Source organism: Numenius arquata, chromosome 12, assembly GCF_964106895.1.
Source record: "Numenius arquata chromosome 12, bNumArq3.hap1.1, whole genome shotgun sequence".
Taxonomy (NCBI): Eukaryota; Metazoa; Chordata; class Aves; order Charadriiformes; family Scolopacidae; genus Numenius; species Numenius arquata.
In genome coordinates, this window is record NC_133587.1 from 18,666,014 (window position 1) to 18,686,330 (window position 20,317).

Consider the following 20,317-nt stretch of genomic DNA (forward strand, 5'->3'; position numbering starts at 1 on the left):
GTCTGTGTGTTTTCAGATTGCGAGCAGCCAAGGGAAGACCAAGAGGGGCCTCCCTCACCGACAGCAAATGTGAGAGTGGCCTTGGAGGGGCTTGTCTTTGTCGTCCTCCCCCAAGACACCTGTGTGTGAGACACCTCTGCAAGGGGAGATGCTGAATGAGGGTCACTTGCTTTGCTGATGTCCCCTCCTGCAGGACAAGGGTGGGTGTTCCCTCCTGTGCAGTCGGGTGGCAGCTCTGCTGAGGCTGCTCCTGTGGTGGCTCTTCAGTCCCCAGTGCCCTGTTGGAGTAGTTCTTGAAGGAGACCTGGCCATGGTGGTGTGACCCTCTCCCAGCTGAAAGACTTGTGCAGTGACGGCGAAGGCTGAGCTGGCATTTCTTTTTCTCTTTGCATCTGTAGCTTTATGACAAGTTCAGAAGGGGTGAACGTGGCCGTCTGCTCGGCCTGTGGCGTCAGGTGGACACCTTCTGCCGCCGTTTCCTGGAAATGAAGACTGCCACGCACCGGTGAGTAGAAGCTGAGGCCAGATGTCTGCAGAAAAAATGTGGCTTCCCTTCAGATCTCTCTGGGGTTCCTTTCTCTCTGCAAACAGAAGTAGCACAGCCTCCGGTGTCAGGAGGCAATTTCAAAGTCTGGGTTACCGTCAGCCATTGATCTTATTGGATTATAAGCCTTCCTTAATGCCGCGAGTGTGCCTGACCTACTGTGTAATTCTCCTCCTCTTTGTGATTCGTTGGTACAACATTTTCGGTTTATTCTCACACCACCTTCCTGAAATGTTTGTTCTGTAGATATTGTCGTCAGCCTCTGAGCAGCCACTTGCCGGGGTGTTCCTTGCAAGCCTGAGTGCAGAAGGCCTTGGGGGCAAGAAGGGCCATTTTGCAGCATGAAGCATCTTAACCTGAATCATCCTGTGATCCTGTGATTATTGGATGGGAAATTCATAGCCGTCTCCCCAAAGAGCTTGCAGGCTCTTTGATCCATTCCCCGCTGAAGGCAAAAGTGATTGTGGGAATAGTCATCTGGACTTTCAACGTCTGTCTGACCCCCAGAAGAACTTTGGCCAGGCTGGTATCCAGCGTAGGAAAGAGGAGAGAGAGAACCAGGAGGCAGGAAGCTGTTAATTTGTGAGCACCTGAATGTTTTGGAAAGGTTCTGTGATTTCTGGAAGCTTGTTTTACTTTCTCAGTGCTGAATGTTTCAAGGACAATGCATCAAGGACAAAGAGTGATGCAGGTCTGGTCAGGAACGTTCTTGAGGTGTAAATAGAAAGGGGTTGGAAATCATCCCAACTGCCGTTTCTGGGACATAGGATGTGCTCTTGGGTTTGGAAACGAGAATGTTTTTATGTTCAAACCTTGTTTGTCTCTCCCCTTCGCAGAGACTGAAGGACTCGGAGGCACTTGGAGAAAAACATTCCTCATTACAGCGTGAGTTGGTGGTCGTGAGGGAGACACTGGAGCAATCGCACCTTCAGAGGGATCTGCTGAAGCAAAAGAGAGATGAGCTTACCATGGCCCTGGCGAAGGTATGGTCACCTTGTGATAGCAAGGCCACCACAGATGCTGTTTCTGGCAGCAGCAGACAGGGACAATCATAGACGCATAGAATCATGGAGGTTGGGAGGGACCTTTCGAGTCCTCGAGTCCAACCGCTAACCTCACACCGCCAAATCCTCCACTGACCCCTGTCCCTCAGCTCCACCTCTGCCCGTCTTTTCACTACCGTGTTGCTCCTCTTCTGTTCTCCCACTGTTGTTTAAGTACAATGTTGGTCTCCTTCTTGGGAAATGGTGGTGAGAGCAGGCAGGTCTTTGGGGCAGTCTGTCCTCACGTGCTGATTGGGAGCGCTGAACTGGGAGTATGTCAGAGACACGCAGGGGATGGGGAGTTGCTGCTCTCTTCTTGACTGTAAACCTGACTGTATTTTATTTCCTCTGTGCTTCCGTGGCGGTGGCTGGAGCAAGAGAATGGAGCTCTGTCAGGTAAAGTGGAGGAGATGGAGAGAGCAAAGGTCTCTGCCCAGGAGAAGCTGCGCTTGTGTAGAAGAACAGATGGAGAGCTCTGCGCAGAGAAAGCCCCCCTGGAGCAGCTGCTGAAGGAAGCAGAGGAGCAAGAAGAGGGGCTGCGGGCAGCGCTGAGGATCCGGGCAGAGGAGAAGGAAGAAAGCCAAGAGAAACTCATCCAGGTGGGACCAAAATGCTGGTGCTTCTGGGTGGGCGTTTGGCTGCTTGTCTGGGTGAAGCTGTGCCTGTGTTGGCCTCCTTTTTGGCATATTTACTTTGGAGGGCCAGTGTCGGAGTGGGAGACGGACCCGGAGTAACGATGAGTCTCAATATGAGTATGGTCGTTCTCCCTTTATTCAAGTTCACACAGAGTATATAAAGACAGACAAGCAGAGCACGCGCTAGCAACAATTATACGATTGGCTTACAGTCTCTGTTCACGCGCCTAGAGCGCTCACACAATTAGTGCGGACCTCTTGTCCACGTGCAGCAGATGTTTCTCTATCTCCTGGAGGCAGTACCGCTTATCACTTACTTATCATGTAGCTACTTCTTCATACTTCTATTTCTCAAGGACAGTTCACAGCCTCCTCCGGGCTCTCATCCCTATCAAAGACTGGGTTGCTCATTGTAATCAAGTCATGCCCTTTTTCACTCAGCCATTCCTCCACAATTCCCCCTTTTTGTTTTTGAGCAATCCAGGCTTGGTTTACTACTTTTAACATAGCTCTCTTAATACAACTAAGCACTAAACATAAGCACAGACCTATAATCACAAGAGTTATTATAATACGCAAGCCTTCAATAAGCAAGCCTACTAACCATTGTGGCATATTCCCAAACAAGTTAGTCAGCCACCCATCTAAAACCCATGGTTTTGATGAATTTTGTTTGCATGCTCTTTTAACCGCTGCAACTGTTTATGAATTGATTCGCTGTGATCGGACAAATTCATACAACACATGCCTTCAAAATCCTCACAACCATGACCTTGAGCTAATAGCAAAAAGTCAATTGCGGCTCTATTCTGCAAAATTGCGTGGCGTAAGCTATTTTGATCTCCTAACAGAGTTTCTATTACCTCAGTGGTGACTTTAGCTTGTTTTTCAGCCCAACAAGCTAACCGTCCTATCTCCTTCAAAGCTCTGCCTGCTGCTGCCCCAGGTACAAATAGGGATAAAAACACTCTCTCAGTGGGATTGAGTAAGGTAACTTCATCATTGCAATTTGGTGGGAGACCCGTGACCGCCCGTTTCGTACGTGCGGCATTTTCTCCCTTGGTCACATTTTTCCACCAGTTTTGATTTGGGGCTAACAATGTTAATTTGCCAAGATAACATGGACCACCAATCACATTTTTCGGTATTCCCTGCCATGCCCTGTCACCACATATCAAAAACACGTTTGGCGGCAAGGCTTTTGGGGTGCCATTGTTCCAAATTTGCTGTTCCCCTTTTGTTCCAACCCCAAGGGCTCCCAATCCTTGTTTTGATGTGTCATTTGTGCCACAAAATGCACCTTTATGTCTATAGTCATAGTAGTTTGCTTTCGGAGTGACGTTTGTCCACCTCATCCAATTAAATGATCGATAATAATTTACGCCAGTAAAGGCAGGTCCTCCAAAAAATATGCAGGTTTGAGTCCAGTTCTGGGAGACATTTCCAATTCTCATTGATCCTAACAGCTCTAATTCTTGAGGGTCCCAAGGCAGCGTAACATTCAGGCTATTAAGGAGCGTGGCACTACAGTTACTAACACTCTGAGAATTAGTGCAGTTCTGCTTACTATACTTGCTAAAGTCTTCTACCTTAAAACCAGGCACTCCTATCAAACATGTCCGAAAAGGCTCTGTAGCAGAGGCAAGTGATAGACAAAAGGCTTGTTGTCCTGTCTTATTCGCCCAGGTGACCCACATGTTTTCCCTAGGTTCAATCTTGTGGAGGGTCATTACCGCCGGAATCAATATCCCCAGGGTCAGGATCTTGAACATCTTGGTTGTCAGGCGGATCATGTCGAGTCAGAGCAGGTTTTACAGCTCGACTAGGCACCCACACTGGACCGCAATCTGTGGAGACACACATATAACCTCGACCATTAAATATAACAGGAATAGGCCCCATCCAAATTCCAGAGACTGGATCTTTATACATCACTTTGAGTTGCGGGAGTATTGTTGTACTATTGAACTTAAGGTTTTGATGGTGAATCATCACTGGCGGTTCCTCTCGATCACCCATGAGACAGAGAAAGTTCAACGTAAAGAGCACACGATGTAGCCTTTGCTGAGCATCTGTCTCTACTCCCTTTTGTTTACCTAGATAGTCCTTCAATACTTGATGAGTGCGTTCCACTAATCCTTGTCCCGTAGGCGAATGTGGGATCCCTGTCGTGTGATCGACTCCCCATCTTAGCAAGAACTTTCTAACCTTTTGACTAACATAAGCAGGCCCATTATCAGTTTTAATGCATTCAGGCACTCCTAATACAGCAAAGCAAGCAAGCGTTTACATACATGATGTGCCTTTTCTCCGGGCAATGCGGTTGCCCAGATCATTTTTGAAAATGTATCAATGGTCACATGTACATACTTCAAGCGACCAAACTCTGGGATATGTGTGACATCCATCTGCCACAACTCTAACGCTTTTAATCCTTTTGGGTTCACTCCTAACCCTATTCCTGGGCCATGGCTCCCACATTTCAGGCAGGCTTGGATAATGCCTCGAGCCTCATTTTCTGTTAAATTAAATTGTCTTTTTAGCCCTTTTGCATTTTGGTGAAAATTCTCATGACTCTGCCTAGCTTGTTGAAATTTATCCATAGGAGGCACATGACACACTGGACTAACCAGGCTGTCAGCAAGTTGATTGCCCTGGCCTAATCCAAGGTCTAGCTGATGACTACGAATATGGATAACACAACAGGCAGCTGTTCTTTGGTCAAGTATAGATCGCAACCGAATAAATAAACTCCCCAGCCTAGGATTAGCTGTCTCTCTAAGTAGAGCGTCTTCCAGGCGTGGCACTATTCCAGCCACATATAATGAATCTGTTACTACATTCAAGGGAGTGCTTAGCCAATTGTTCAAGGCCCAAACTACTGCGGTTAGTTCCAATGTTTGAAGGGAATCTCGAGGTTGTCCCTCTATGATATGCTGACACCATTGACCCTTTTCCTGCCAAACACAGGCTGCACGCCGCAAGCGTTTGCCTGCATCTGTATACACAGTGATACCATCTGACAATGGGTCTCTCCGTACCTTGGGTCTTTCTAGCCACTGATTTCTTTTTAGAACTTGCCATAATTTCCCTTGTGGCTGTTGTGAATGCACTCTCCCACTGTAGCCTAACAAGGCTTCTTGCATGGCAGCGTCATTACGCAGCCACCATTCTAAATCTACAGCGTTAACAGGTATGCTAATATCCTCTGGTTCTTTACCACTGATTTCTATGATTCGTGATCTTCCTTTTCGTATCAATTCACCTACTGCTTCAGTTCGCGTTTGAATGCTCGTTTTTGGTTGTACACTTAAGAATACCCATTCTAAGACATTGAACACATTCTCTTTTGTTACCTTCCCTTCGCATTTGTCAGTGGCATCACCAAAGAAGGAGAAGAGAGTAGCAAGTTCCCCCTTTTTGTTTTGCCATTGACAAATGACTGCATATGGTGAATCTTTCCCATTACATATTATCAAAGACACTGGCAACATTAAAATGCGTCGAGATGACCACGTCGATTGCAGTTTTTGTGCAATTTGTTGTAGTGCTGCTTGCTGCATCGCCGTCAGAGTAATGCCGTCGGCTGGATGATTGCTTCTCAATAATTCTGTTAAGGGTGCAATGTCAGTATTGGAGATACCAACACAGTTCCGCACCCATTGAATGTCTCCAAGCAGGGTTTGGACATCAGTCAGTGTGCGCAATTGAGTTGCGAGCTCGGTTTTTTGCGGTCGAATCTTGGAGTCTATGATGGACCGTGGTGATTTGTTTTTGAGCTTCAGTCCTTTCTACTCTCAATAACATTTCTTCAACGCCTGCTCCTTTTGGTAGACTGGCTAGAATTTGCTTGGTGGTCTTATTGGCATTGTCAAAAGCCAATACTTTGAACATCTGTTGTTTACCGCTGTCATCTAAATCAGGGTGATTCATGATTGCTTCCCACAGTCGGTCAACAAAGTTACTATATTTTTCTGTAGTTCCTTGCATCATGGTACCAAATGACGGAATAGTAGATCCTGGGAGGCCGAGAAATGCCTCTAGGGCAAGCTGCGCCGATCGCTGTAATAGGTTTGCTGGTAACGTCAATTGTACTTCCAAGTCACTAAATTTTCCGTGCCCTGTGAACATCTCTGCCGTGACTCCACGGAGGGGGTCTCCCTCCCCTTGTCTTTGAGATGCTTCATTCATAGCTCGTTGTTGCCAGGAGGATTCCCACAATAAATATTGTGTTGGAGTAAGCAACAGTCTCATTAGGTTACGACAATCATATGGACACATCAGATCAGCAGAAAAAATCCAGCTGACAATTTGTCGGGTAGCCTCAGATTTTACTCCATAAGTTGAGATGGTGGTGCGAGCTTGTTGTAAAATTTTCCAATCATGTGGTTCCCATTTGCCAGTATTGTTTACATGTACGACGGGACACACGAGAGGTGGAGTTCCGCCCAAACTAGCGGCTGTTCCCCACTGTCCTTCTAGTATAGCGTCTCTAATAATGCCATTCCAGCGTGCAGTTCTCGGAGGTGTTGAGGGATTCACTAGCCATGGAGGCATGTTATCATCCTTCCTCGCCACACGTAAATCTAACTCGTCGAGCCGCCTTAAAACTGTCTGTAGCAGTTTGTCTGTGGACAGTTTACGACTCTTGTCTGGGGGTGGAGTTGGCGGACCAGACGAGTCACTGGAGGGGGGTAGCGGTGGATACAAGGCAGGCGGAGTTGCTGGAGGCGGTGCTGTGGGCGGAGGGCGACACGCTGCTCCTCCCAAATCGATGAGATCAGTAGACGTTTCAGGCCCCTCCCCTATCGGAGTTTTCTGAGGAGACGCTTCCGCATTTGCATTACTTTTCTGTTCTGGTTTCGCATCGGTCACTTCCGCTTTTCCCGAGTTTTGCAAGGGGTTCAGCGGCAAGTCTTTACTTTTCTCAGGACGGTCAGAGTCCTCATTAGCTCGAATTTCAGCAACAGTTTTACACACAGTCCCGGTCATTCCCTTTACCGCGGGCAGCCCGAAGAACTGCGCAATAGGTCCAGGCTTACTTTCAGGTTTTAAGGCGGCCGCTCCTGGACCTAACATTTGAGCAGCTGCACAGGCTACTTCCCGCTCCGCTTTCATCGCTTTTAAAGTCTCTAGCACAGTATGCCACAACCCACGGACGGCTTTTATCTCTTTCTCCTCTTTTTCATCCCCCTCGATTGTTTTTTGCCACATTGTCCCTCCAAAATCTCGCCATTCCGAAACAGAAAACAGCATAGGTGTGTCAGAAAAATGACCCCATCGCTGTCCTAATTTAATTAACTTTATCAACAGTTTCGCCGGTACTTCAATCCCTCTCTTAGAGAGGATTCCAGCGAGTAGCATGGAACTTATCAACAGTTTCGCCGGTATTTCACTCCCTCTCTTAGAGAGGATTCCAGCGAGTAGCGTGGCCGCAGCTTCTACTTGCATCACTGCGCCTGGGAGGCGAGAGGCCACCTCGCACCGTTGTCTGCTCCCGACTTTGCGCCTGAGCAGCACTTCTCCCAGCCGTGGTTTCCCACTCCCCTCCTCTAGCTGCTTACCGCAGACTCGGAGAACTCAGTCCCGCTGAGCTATGGATCTCTGTGCATCCTCTGCTACCAGATGTCGGAGTGGGAGACGGACCCGGAGTAACGATGAGTCTCAATATGAGTATGGTCGTTCTCCCTTTATTCAAGTTCACACAGAGTATATAAAGACAGACAAGCAGAGCACGCGCTAGCAACAATTATACGATTGGCTTACAGTCTCTGTTCACGCGCCTAGAGCGCTCACACAATTAGTGCGGACCTCTTGTCCACGCGCAGCAGATGTTTCTCTATCTCCTGGAGGCAGTACCGCTTATCACTTACTTATCATGTAGCTACTTCTTCATACTTCTATTTCTCAAGGACAGTTCACAGCCTCCTCCGGGCTCTCATCCCTATCAAAGACTGGGTTGCTCATTGTAATCAAGTCATGCCCTTTTTCACTCAGCCATTCCTCCACAGGCCAGAGAGTGGTGTCATCAGAACCAGGGGCTTGTTGTCCTCCTGGAAGATACAGCCTCCATTGTCCATCCATTGTTTTTCTTGCTGGCACAGACGGTGTGGGCGCAGCTCCCCGTGTGCCAGGGATCAGAGAGCAGCAATTTCTCTTATCAGATCATCCTATACATTAACCCCTAACTCGTTTCCTTGAACTTGTGGTAATAAGAAAAATAACGGTCTCATATATCCTATAGAACGTATCCCTGAGCGCTTTGGAGGTAACCTTTGGTAGGCGTGTTGCCCACAAATCCAGTAATGGCCCTTCAAAGCCCAAGCCCTGTTAGGGAATGGGCCTTCCCATGTTTCATTATCCTGTGGTATTTCACAGTATAGAGTATCTTTTGATCCCAGGGGTCCTCCTGCTATACTGAAATCGCCATAGGAATCGCAATAATCACATTCAAAGGCTCCCGCATCTGGGTGCCCTTTACAGTTACATCCCCTACCATTCTTAGTTCAATTTGTAGCCGACCAAAATTTTCTAAAATAGGTCCTAGTTCCACTTGAGTTTTGCCAGCCCCATTGATAAACCCTTATTACATGATTCTTGTTAATGGTATTGTCCCACTGACAAGCCAGGAATAAAGAATCTCTAAATCCCCCTTTTTGCGTAATTTCTCTCACAACTGCTGTGCATCCACTGTGCCAAGGTTCTTTGAAAGAGCACTTTACCCAGGTGCCACCTATAAGCTTAACATGCGTTTGGTTCCATCTTCCTCGGTACCTAAAGCAATTATAAGGTCTACAATATGGATCGTAACAACCCATTCCTGGTGACAATGTCCACTCACATTCGCTTTTACCTACATTTTTCCCTCCCAGCTTGGTTCTGTTCAGACAGTAATTTCCTTTTCCTGGGTACTGTATTTTCCATGTACCTCCGTCTTCCTTCCAGAACCCAGTTCCATTATGCACTCTACTTAAGTCACTCACCAACCATTTAGGCTGGACAGGCTGGGCTACCCACAGCCAATCTTCAGCTCCTCCTGGACCTCCACGGACCCAGCAATTACTGAGGTTAAAAGCTTTGGCTACCTCGTCCCCTAGAGTCAAAAATCGGTTTTCCCATCCCAGACTTCGATTTTGCCAATAGTATAGAAACATGATCATTACTAAAAATTTCATCTTGAGCTTATCATCTTTCTACACTTGATGTGGCAAGTGAATATACGGAAACAATTCAGTTAGTGTCTGCTCACCAGTTGCTGGAAGTTAAATAAGGGGCCTCTTTTCCTTATGGATCTATACCGTAGATCCTTTGGGTAAACACACGGAACTCCTCCCGAGGTCTACCTGATGGCTACCAGTCTGACCCACTCCTTGTAAGAGTTAGTTCTAGTCTCCCACCCTAAACTTCCATTTTTCACTTTTTCAAATCAAGGTCTGGTATGGCATGTGCTTCCACTGCTCAACGCCTACTGGGTTGCAGCCAGTAACGGAGTTTAGAATTTCTTATTGTGGCAATTGACAGAGGTCAATCCAGCCTTGCCCTTGATTTTAACTTATCAAATACTACTAATGGAGTCTTTTTCTACGGAAGGCTAGCTGCAGTTTCCCCTCCTCTTCCTTTAGCTCCCAAGTCCAGTTTTCCAGGGCCTTGGACGTCTTGACTCGAATATGACGAGTCCACCCGTGTTCGAATATGACGAGTCCACCCGTGTTTGGCCGTCTTAACTGCTGTTTCCGCGGTTAATAACGCTTGGTACGGTCTCTGCCACTTTGCCACCAGTGGTGCTTCTTTCCATTCTTTAATTAGGACCCAACCTCCCCGTTGGATGCTCTAGACAGCAAAGTCCAAAGGCAGGGTCTGTGCCAGCTGAGCTTCCTGTCAAAGAGATTTCACAAGAGACAGTATCCCGGCCACATATTGTTTCAAGTAGACGTCACTTATTTCTACCTCCCCACTAGGTCGAGAGTTAGCAGGGTAAGGGATTCCAAACATTCATTCAAAGGGGGATAGTTGAGTATCTCCTCTGGGTTTGGCCCCTATGCTAGCTAAAGCTAATGGTAGAAGACATATCCATGGCATTTTGGTTTCCAAAAATAATTTCAAAAGATGCTGCTTAATTCCCCCATTCATCTTCTCTACTTTCCCTGAACTCTGGGGCTTCCACAGAGTACGGAAATCTCATTGTATTCCTAAGGCCACCACAACCCCTTGAAGAAATTTTCCAGTAAAATGTGTTCCTCTCTGTGAGTCTATTGCCTCTATTACTCCCTATCTAGGAATTATTTGTCCTAAAAGCACTTTAATAACTGATCCCGTAGTTGCTGAAGCAACTGGAAATGCTTCTGGCCACCCGGTTAGCTGGCATACTATTACCAAAAGATCCTGTTCAGGGAAAGGAAGAAATCTTCCTGTTCAGGGCATTTCAGTAAAATCCACCTGACATCGTTGGAATGGGCCCAAGGTCGCCCTCCTCTAGCACCTTCCCTTGTAAATTGACCTTAGCACAAATTAAACAACCCTCAATTGCCCTTTTTGCTTGTTTTGTGAGCACGACTAGCAACAAGTGATAAGGACATAAGCAATAAAGACACGCAGAGCAACAGACACAGCAATCCTCTCCCTTTGTTCATGAACAAACTAAATCCCTAGGCACAAACGCTCAGCATCTTCGTGTCATGGGCCTGTTGCTCCTGAGAGGCCCAAGGAAGGGAGGGGAAAGCGATGGATGCGAACAGCAGTGAAGGGAACACAAGAAGTGGACTAAACATTCCCTTTCTTCTTCAGGGATCCCTCCCCAGGCAGGCGGGAAGCCACAGAAGACCACAGCCTGGAGAAAGCCCTGCCTCAGGTGGAAGAGGAGCAGCAAAGGCAGAAGGAAGAAGCGTTCCCTCCTAGTGGGTGTCCTGGCTGCTCCTGGAAGGCAGGGAAAAGCTGTCAGTGCTCCCCAGTGGCCCCAAGGGAAGCGGTGGGGCAAGCCCTTTTGGAAGGAGAAAGGTCCACAACCTGTTGTGTGGGGCAGTAATAGGGGTGTGTGCTGCATGGCTCTGTTTTGAGCAGGGGGTTCCTCCGGCTGAGCTCCAAGGGTCCCTTCCCAGCCTAAGTCATGCCCTGGAGCAGTAGGTGAGGGAGTGGGGACAAGGCCAGAGAAAGGGGATGCATCCAGTGATGAGGCAGCACGAAGGGGAGGCAGCCGTTACCTGTGGGCATGGTCCGAGTTGAAGAGGAAGGGAAAGCAAAGCTGTAGAAGGACACGGAAGGCTAAAGGAGAAGCACATGAGTTTGCCAGCCCTGAGAGATCTCAGTTCATGCGAGAAAGCGCTTCTCCTGCCTCTCAGTTTGACACCAACGTCAGTGTTGGGGGAGCCGGGAAATCCCGGGGCTGCTGCTTGTGGACGGGGGTTGTTCAGTGACCTCCTGGCTGTTCCTCCCTTCCCAAGGTGTGAGGATCTGGCCAAAGGGAATGCTCTCCTGCGGGAGCACCTCGAGAAAGCGAGTGAGGTGACTTCAGCCCTTAAAGGAGATGTTGGAAAACTGAGGGCGGATTGGATGAGGGCGCAGGAGGAGCTGGAAGCGAAGGAGAGACAATGGCACCGGGAACGTGAGGTGAAGAGGGGCTGCGGGAATGTCCGAGGTGATGCCAGCGTGGCCTGAGAATGCGTTTTATTTCTGGCCTAGACACCTCGCTGTGAGAAGGTTGTGGCTCTGATGAGGATGTGCTGGTGTTGAGGAGCAGAAGACGGGACTGGGTGTCAGCACCCAGTGTCAGCAAATGGGTCAGGAGGGGTGTCAGCAAATGGTGGTGATGGAAGAGGCCCCCCTGCTGTGGCCGTGCTGCTCGGTCCTAAAGGCCAGTGCTGCTGCTGCTGGGCGCTGTCGGGCAGTGACACAGGAGCGCTCGTCTCTCTGGTAGCTCTTCAATCTCCGCCTGGAGCCGTGAGAGCAGAGAGGTCTGTGTGTTTTCAGATTGCGAGCAGCCAAGGGAAGACCAAGAGGGGCCTCCCTCACCCACAGCAAACGTCACAGCCATTTATCTTATTGCATTATAAGCCTTCCTTAATGCCGTGAGTGTGCCTGACCTACTGTTGAATGCTCCTCTTCTTTGTGCTGCTTTGTGGAAATCATCCCAACTGCCCTTTCTGGGCCATAGGATGTGCTCTTGGGTTTGGAAACGAGAATGTTTTTACATTCAGACCTTGTTTGTCTGGAGGGGCTTCTGTTTCTAAGCGAAGGCGTGTTAAGATCCCTCCTACGCTGAAATTCAAAGGGTTTAAGGTCAGTACAGTCAGAACCACCGGGCTGGTTTTCTACCACCTTCCCTGAGATAAGTGCTGCTGAGCCTCAAACAGGCTGGATTCCAGGTTCTCGTACACAGAAAGCCCGTTTCTGCCATTTCAAATAGCAACGTGGGCCCCTCGGAGGGAATGGCCGGGCTTCCCTTGTCACCTGGCAGAGCACAGAGAGCCCAGCCCAATGTGATGGCAATAACCGCATCTGAAATTGCTGCTCTCTGATCCCTGGCACACGGGGAGCTGCGCCCACACCCTCTGTGCCAGCAAGAAAAACAATGGATGGACAATGGAGGCTGTATCTTCCAGGAGGACAACAAGCCCCTGGTTCTGATGACACCACTCTCTGGCCCTCCAAAGTAAATATGCCAAAAAGGAGGCCAACACAGGCACAGCTTCACCCAGACAAGCAGCCAAACGCCCACCCAGAAGCACCAGCATTTTGGTCCCACCTGGATGAGTTTCTCTTGGCTTTCTTCCTTCTCCTCTGCCCGGATCCTCAGCGCTGCCCGCAGCCCCTCTTCTTGCTCCTCTGCTTCCTTCAGCAGCTGCTCCAGGGGGGCTTTCTCTGCGCAGAGCTCTCCATCTGTTCTTCTACACAAGCGCAGCTTCTCCTGGGCAGAGACCTTTGCTCTCTCCATCTCCTCCACTTTACCCGACAGAGCTCCATTCTCTTGCTCCAGCCACCGCCACGGAAGCACAGAGGAAATAAAATACAGTCAGGTTTACAGTCAAGAAGAGAGCAGCAACTCCCCATCCCCTGCGTGTCTCTGACATACTCCCAGTTCAGCGCTCCCAATCAGCACGTGAGGACAGACTGCCCCAAAGACCTGCCTGCTCTCACCACCATTTCCCAAGAAGGAGACCAACATTGTACTTAAACAACAGTGGGAGAACAGAAGAGGAGCAACACGGTAGTGAAAAGACGGGCAGAGGTGGAGCTGAGGGACAGGGGTCAGTGGAGGATTTGGCGGTGTGAGGGTAGCGGTTGGACTCGAGGACTCGAAAGGTCCCTCCCAACCTCCATGATTCTATGCGTCTATGATTGTCCCTGTCTGCTGCTGCCAGAAACAGCATCTGTGGTGGCCTTGCTATCACAAGGTGACCATACCTTCGCCAGGGCCATGGTAAGCTCATCTCTCTTTTGCTTCAGCAGATCCCTCTGAAGGTGCGATTGCTCCAGTGTCTCCCTCACGACCACCAACTCACGCTGTAATGAGGAATGTTTTTCTCCAAGTGCCTCCGAGTCCTTCAGTCTCTGCGAAGGGGAGAGACAAACAAGGTTTGAACATAAAAACATTCTCGTTTCCAAACCCAAGAGCACATCCTATGTCCCAGAAACGGCAGTTGGGATGATTTCCAACCCCTTTCTATTTACACCTCAAGAACGCTGGCATTTCCTGACCAGACCTGCATCACTCTTTGTCCTTGATGGAGGGGAAACATTCAGCACTGAGAAAGTAAAACAAGCTTCCAGAAATCACAGAACCTTTCCAAAACATTCAGGTGCTCACAAATTAACAGCTTCCTGCCTCCTGGTTCTCTCTCTCCTCTTTCCTACGCTGGATACCAGCCTGGCCAAAGTTCTTCTGGGGGTCAGACAGACGTTGAAAGTCCAGATGACTATTCCCACAATCACTTTTGCCTTCAGCGGGGAATGGATCAAAGAGCCTGCAAGCTCTTTGGGGAGACGGCTATGAATTTCCCATCCAATAATCACAGGATCACAGGATGATTCAGGTTAAGATGCTTCATGCTGCAAAATGGCCCTTCTTGCCCCCAAGGCCTTCTGCACTCAGGCTTGCAAGGAACACCCCGGCAAGTGGCTGCTCAGAGGCTGACGACAATATCTACAGAACAAACATTTCAGGAAGGTGGTGTGAGAATAAACCGAAAATGTTGTACCAACGAATCACAAAGAGGAGGAGAATTACACAGTAGGTCAGGCACACTCGCGGCATTAAGGAAGGCTTATAATCCAATAAGATCAATGGCTGACGGTAACCCAGACTTTGAAATTGCCTCCTGACACCGGAGGCTGTGCTACTTCTGTTTGCAGAGAGAAAGGAACCCCAGAGAGATCTGAAGGGAAGCCACATTTTTTCTGCAGACATCTGGCCTCTGCTTCTACACACCGGTGCGTGGCAGTCTTCATTTCCAGGAAACGGCGGCAGAAGGTGTCCACCTGATGCCACAGGCCGAGCAGACGGCCATGTTCACCCCTTCTGAACTTGTCATAAAGCTACAGATGCAAAGAGAAAAAGAAATGCCAGCTCAGCCTTCGCCGTCACTGCACAAGTCTTTCAGCTGGGAGAGGGTCACACCACCATGGCCAGGTCTCCTTCAAGAACTACTCCAACAGGGCACTGGGGACTGAAGAGCCACCACAGGAGCAGCCTCAGCAGAGCTGCCACCCGACTGCACAGGAGGGAACACCCACCCTTGTCCTGCAGGAGGGGATATCAGCAAAGCAAGTGACCCTCATTCAGCATCTCCCCTTGCAGAGGTGTCTCACACACAGGTGTCTTGGGGGAGGACGACAAAGACAAGCCCCTCCAAGGCCACTCTCACATTTGCTGTCGGTGAGGGAGGCCCCTCTTGGTCTTCCCTTGGCTGCTCGCAATCTGAAAACACACAGACCTCTCTGCTCTCACGGCTCTAGATGGAGATTGAACAACTACCAGAGAGAACTACCAGCAGCAGCAGCACTGGCATTTAGGACCGAGCAGCACGGCCACAGCAGGGGGGACTCTTCCATCACCACCATTTGCTTCCATCACCACCACCCCTCCATCTCCCAGCCCTGTCTGCTCCTCAGCACCAACACATCCCCAACACCAGCACATCCCCAACACCAGCACATCCCCAACACCAGCACATCCCCAGCACCAACACATCCCCAACACCAGCACATCCTCAACACCAACACATCCCCAACACCAGCACATCCTCAACACCAACACACCCTCAACGCCAACACACCCTCAACACCAGTACATCCTCAAAACCGCCACAACCTTCTCACAGGGAGGTCTCTGGGCCAAAAATAAAACACATTCTCGTGCCACGCTGGCATCACCTCTGACATTCCCGCAGCCCCTCCTCACCTCACGTCTGTTGCGTTAATAGGCAAAATAGTTTTGGCAGAAAATAAACCTCCTTGCGTTCTAACACTCCTCACCGAGGTGGGAGGCTAGGTGCGGCTAGGTTTAAATCCTGAGGGATGCCCAATTCACCACTATCAGTCCAGTCGTGTTTAATATATTTAACTGTCACGAGTCCAGATACAGTCATAGTGGACTGCACCTTCAGTCTAGTCGTGCTCATGAACTAGCACGGCCGCACTCTAATGTTTGGTGGCGTTCAATGGGAAACCGAAACGGCTAGCTACTTAAGCAGTGCAGTTTATTTCAGCAACAGATACAAAGGTTCTTATGGTTTGCCGGTGATAAATACACTGTCTGCAAAGCACGTGCAAGTAAAATATGGTTTGTTCATGGTACAAAGCGTGCGACAAAGTTCCAAACAATACAGCCTGGCTATAAATGTAACAAAAATAACCCTCTAGAGAGATTTCTAAGTTTCCCGAGGAAGCACTCGGTATAGTCTAAGTCTTACCCAAAGGCCTCCCTACGGGGGGGAAGAAAGGCTCAGCCCCTCGACTGGTCCCGCAAGTCAAAGGCAGTCCGTGACGGGGTCCTCCCTGACCTCTTCACGACGGTGTCTTCCCTAGCATCCCCCCTTTCTTGGGCTAGTTTTATACTACGTTTTACCTTCAAGGTGGAGTTTGAGTCATGACTCATAGAGACTATGACTCTAGTCATAAATACCTTTATTAGGCTTGGTATAAAATTCTCTCGCCTCGCTTTTAAAGGTATAGTTTACGAAAAATTCAGGGCGCAGACTCAAGGACGAGTGGTTGCACCTTGGAGGCGGGTAGCCTTCGGGCTGGAGGTGTGTTTTGGTATTATAATGACATTATAATGAGCAAAGTTCGCACAAAGGACAGCATTTCGTCAAAATCTGACAGACTGTTGGCTCAGGGGAGCAAATATGCAGCTTATCAGTTCCATAGGATCACCTCGTTCCCGTATCTGCTGTATTCTACCCTGGAAACGCTTCCATTTTACACCTTTCCTTAATGTGTGAACAATGCTATATTTTTAATAAAATTTTTATTTTAGGAATTATTCCACACACGTTCCCGGTGCCATTCTCTCTCCTTCGCTTCCAGCTCCTCCTGCGCCCCCATCCAATCCGCCCTCAGTTTTCCAACATCTCCTTTAAGGGCTGAAGTCACCTCACTCGCTTTCTCGAGGTGCCCCCGCAAGAGGACGTTCCCTTTGGCCAGATCCTCACACCTTGGGAAGGGAGGAACAGCCAGGAGGTCACTGAACAACCCCCGTCCACAAGCAGCAGCCCCGGGATATAGCAGGAGGACCCCTGGGATCAAAAGATACTCTATACTGTGAAATACCACAGGATAATGAAACATGGGAAGGCCCATTCGCTAACGGGAATGGCTTTGGGCTTTGAAGGGCCATTACTGGATTTGTGGGCAACACGCCTACCAAAGGTTACCTCCAAAGCGCTCAGGGATACGTTCTATAGGATATATGAGACCGTTATTTTCCTTATTACCACAAGTTCAAGGAAACAAGTTAGGGGTTAATGGATAGGATGATCTGATAAGAGAACAACGAGCAACTGATAAATCCCTAACTAAAGGGGGTTCCCAATCATGGGGAAAAGATGAATTATACATCAGATGAACCTGAACGAATTATACGGTATTCTGGACCAGCAGCACGGAATCCCCACCAGGTGATTTCTGGAGCAAGAGACCCCATTTATAATTTAAATAGGATAGTTAGATTACAAGCCGTTTTTTGCAATTTTACCTAACCAGAGCGCTGAGGCTCTTGACTTTCTTGCAGACCAATCTGCTCAGATGAGGAATGCAATTTTCCAACACCCAAGGGTCCTAGATTATTTGCTAGCAGAAGAAGGGGGAGTTGGTGGAAAACTAAAGGAACCCAGCTCTTGTTTACAAATCCATGATCACGGGGCGGTAGTAAAACAGATAAGAAAAGGAATGAGAAAACTAGCTCACGTGCCAGTTCAAACCGGGAAAGGATGGGAATTAGACATGTTCTCGTGGTTGCCTGGTGGACCATGGGTTAAACGCATGGTGGTTTTCTCCCTTTGTGCGGTAGCAGCTCTGATTTTTGTACCATGTAGGATACCTTGTTTCATGCAGCTCATTCAGCATGGAGTCAGAAGAATGCAAGTCGTAGCTGTGCCCAGTGACCCAGAATTAGCTACAAGGGGACCGAAGATGATGGCTCTGCAAATAGCTCCAAAACCAAAAAGAAGACAAGAAGAAAAGGTCCAATGAACGGTGACTAAAGGTTGTAAAGAACCTCTGAATATTGAAATAAACAGAGGAGGGGCTGATAAGAAAATAGGGATAAGAGTGTCTCCACAAACAGGGAAGTTAACGGAAATGGCAGGAGTGAGACAACCAAAAGAAGAGGAGAGTTAATTGAAGCTGCAGGAGTGAGATAACTGAAAACTAGGGGAAATAAGTGAAACTGCAAAAGTTGGACAATTAAAAACGGCAAAAGTTAAACTTTGATGTAATAGGCGGATCGAGAAGTCTGTACCTTCCAAGTACCTCAGCCAATGGGGAAAGGAAGAGGGTTACGTGCGGCCGGGGAATTAGGATAAAAGGGAGGCTGCGTCCTCCGGCAAATGGAGAGACCCCACAGGGATATGCCCCAGGGGACTCTCCCTTTATTCGAATAAAGCCTTTGCAGGACTCCTCTGTCTCCTTTGTGAACATCGACCTCTGGCAACGGGATCTTCTGCACATTGTCTTGTTCCCTTTCCTGTTCTGTTAAACTGCCTTTGTGCCAACCCACCAGTTTCCTTTTTTTCCTTCCAATTCTCCCCTCATGGCCGTGGGGGGGCCGAGAGCGTGGCTGCCACGTGGTTCTTTGTTGCCGTCTGAGGCCAAACCACGACAGTCCTTTTTGGCGCCCAACGTGGGGCACTCGGAAGGTTGAGAGAACGACAGATCTGACCAGAGCGTGTTAAAATGTATGTGTTATATGCATTTATGATATTAGTCAATAGTACTGGTCACAATGTTGCTTCGTTTGTTCCCACGGCCGTGTTATGTAAATTCTGACATGCTCTATGTACTCCCCGTGATGATGTTTATCACCTCTGGGAGAGGGATCAGCATCATAATTTTGCCGTCCTGTGTGATATCAACTTATGATACGATAGCATCACTGTTCAGATGGTTACGTTGGGCCATTTATGCAGCACCGCTGTCCTGCTGTGACCTCGGACACCGTCTCTCAGAATTTATTAATAATCACACTCAGTCTATGGGGGAAGCGGGGGCTGGTGGTGTTCCTTTCCCCAGCTCTTTCACCTCCCTTTTCTATTTTGGTCCAGCTATGCCAGTTTTTGAGAATTTTGAATACTCTTGGGACATGCAAACCAGCTTGGTCCTATTGCTAGGTCTCCTCAATGTGTTTCAGTTCTTGTTTAGGGTTAAGCAACTATTTAAGACTCCCACCCAGAGATCTGTCCCGAGACTGGAGAGTCATGGGTGGCACGGGACGTGGGAGAATACGGACAGGTACCTAGAGAGCTTTTCACCTCCAACGGTTTGGGGCTTCACCCCCGAACAATTACAGAACCCGTTTGTATTTCTGGAGTGACAGGGGGATCCCAAGAGTTGACTGTACCGTTTTTAAATCTTCTTTCAGCTTCTAATTTTCTAACAAGTCCCGATCAATCAAGGGCTTCGGTGCCCCTGGCAAGTCCAAAAGCTGATGTGTCACCCTTTGCTTTCCACTCTTGAATGTTAAAGGTTTAAAGAAAGGTCTCGTTTCTGGCTTCCCTCTCGCACCAATAACTCTTCCTTCCAGTGTCATAACCTCATTCATAGCTCTTTGTATTTAGAACTGAAGAGGCAGCTCCTGGATCAACCGAGCATTCTGCCTCTGTTTCATCTTCCCCAGCTTAATTTGAACCAGAGGTTCTGTGGGGGAAGATTCCTCTGGTCCCCGTCAATCTCTAGCTTCTCTAGCTAGAGGGAAGAGTCTGGTTCCCCAGATCTCGGTAAAGATGGGCATTCGCATCTCCATCCTAACTCCAGAGAAGTTAGGGAATCCTCTGCCTCTGGGCTCCTCATCCTCATCCTCCATCATCCTCAATCCTCATCCTCTGGGCTGTGTCCAGTTTTGGGCCCCTCACGACAGGACAGACGTTGAGGGGCTGGAGCGTGTCCAGAGAAGGGCAATGGAGCTGGTGAGGGGTCTGGAGCACGAGTCTTGTGAGGAGCAGCTGAGGGAGCTGGGGATGTTCAGCCTGGAGAAAAGGAGGCTGAGGCGAGACCTTCTCGCTCTCTACAACTCCCTGAAAGGAGGGTGTAGCCGGGGGGGGGGGGGTCGGTCTCTTCTCCCAAGGCACAGGCAATGGCACAAGAGGCAACGGCCCCATGTTGCACCAGGGAAGATTTAGGATGGATACTAGGAACTATTTCTTCACACAAAGGGTTATTGAGCATTGGAACGGGCTGCCCAGGGAAGTGGTGGAGTCATCATCCCTGGTGGTATTTAAAAGATGGGTAGACGTGGTGCTGAGGCACGTGGGTTAGTGGTGGAGTGGGCAGTGTTAGCTCTATGGTTGGACTCGATGATCTTAAGGGTTTTTTACGACCTAAATGATTCCATGATGCTGTGACTTCTGTGACTGCGCCCTCATGCTGAGCTCCACCCGGCTCTGCCC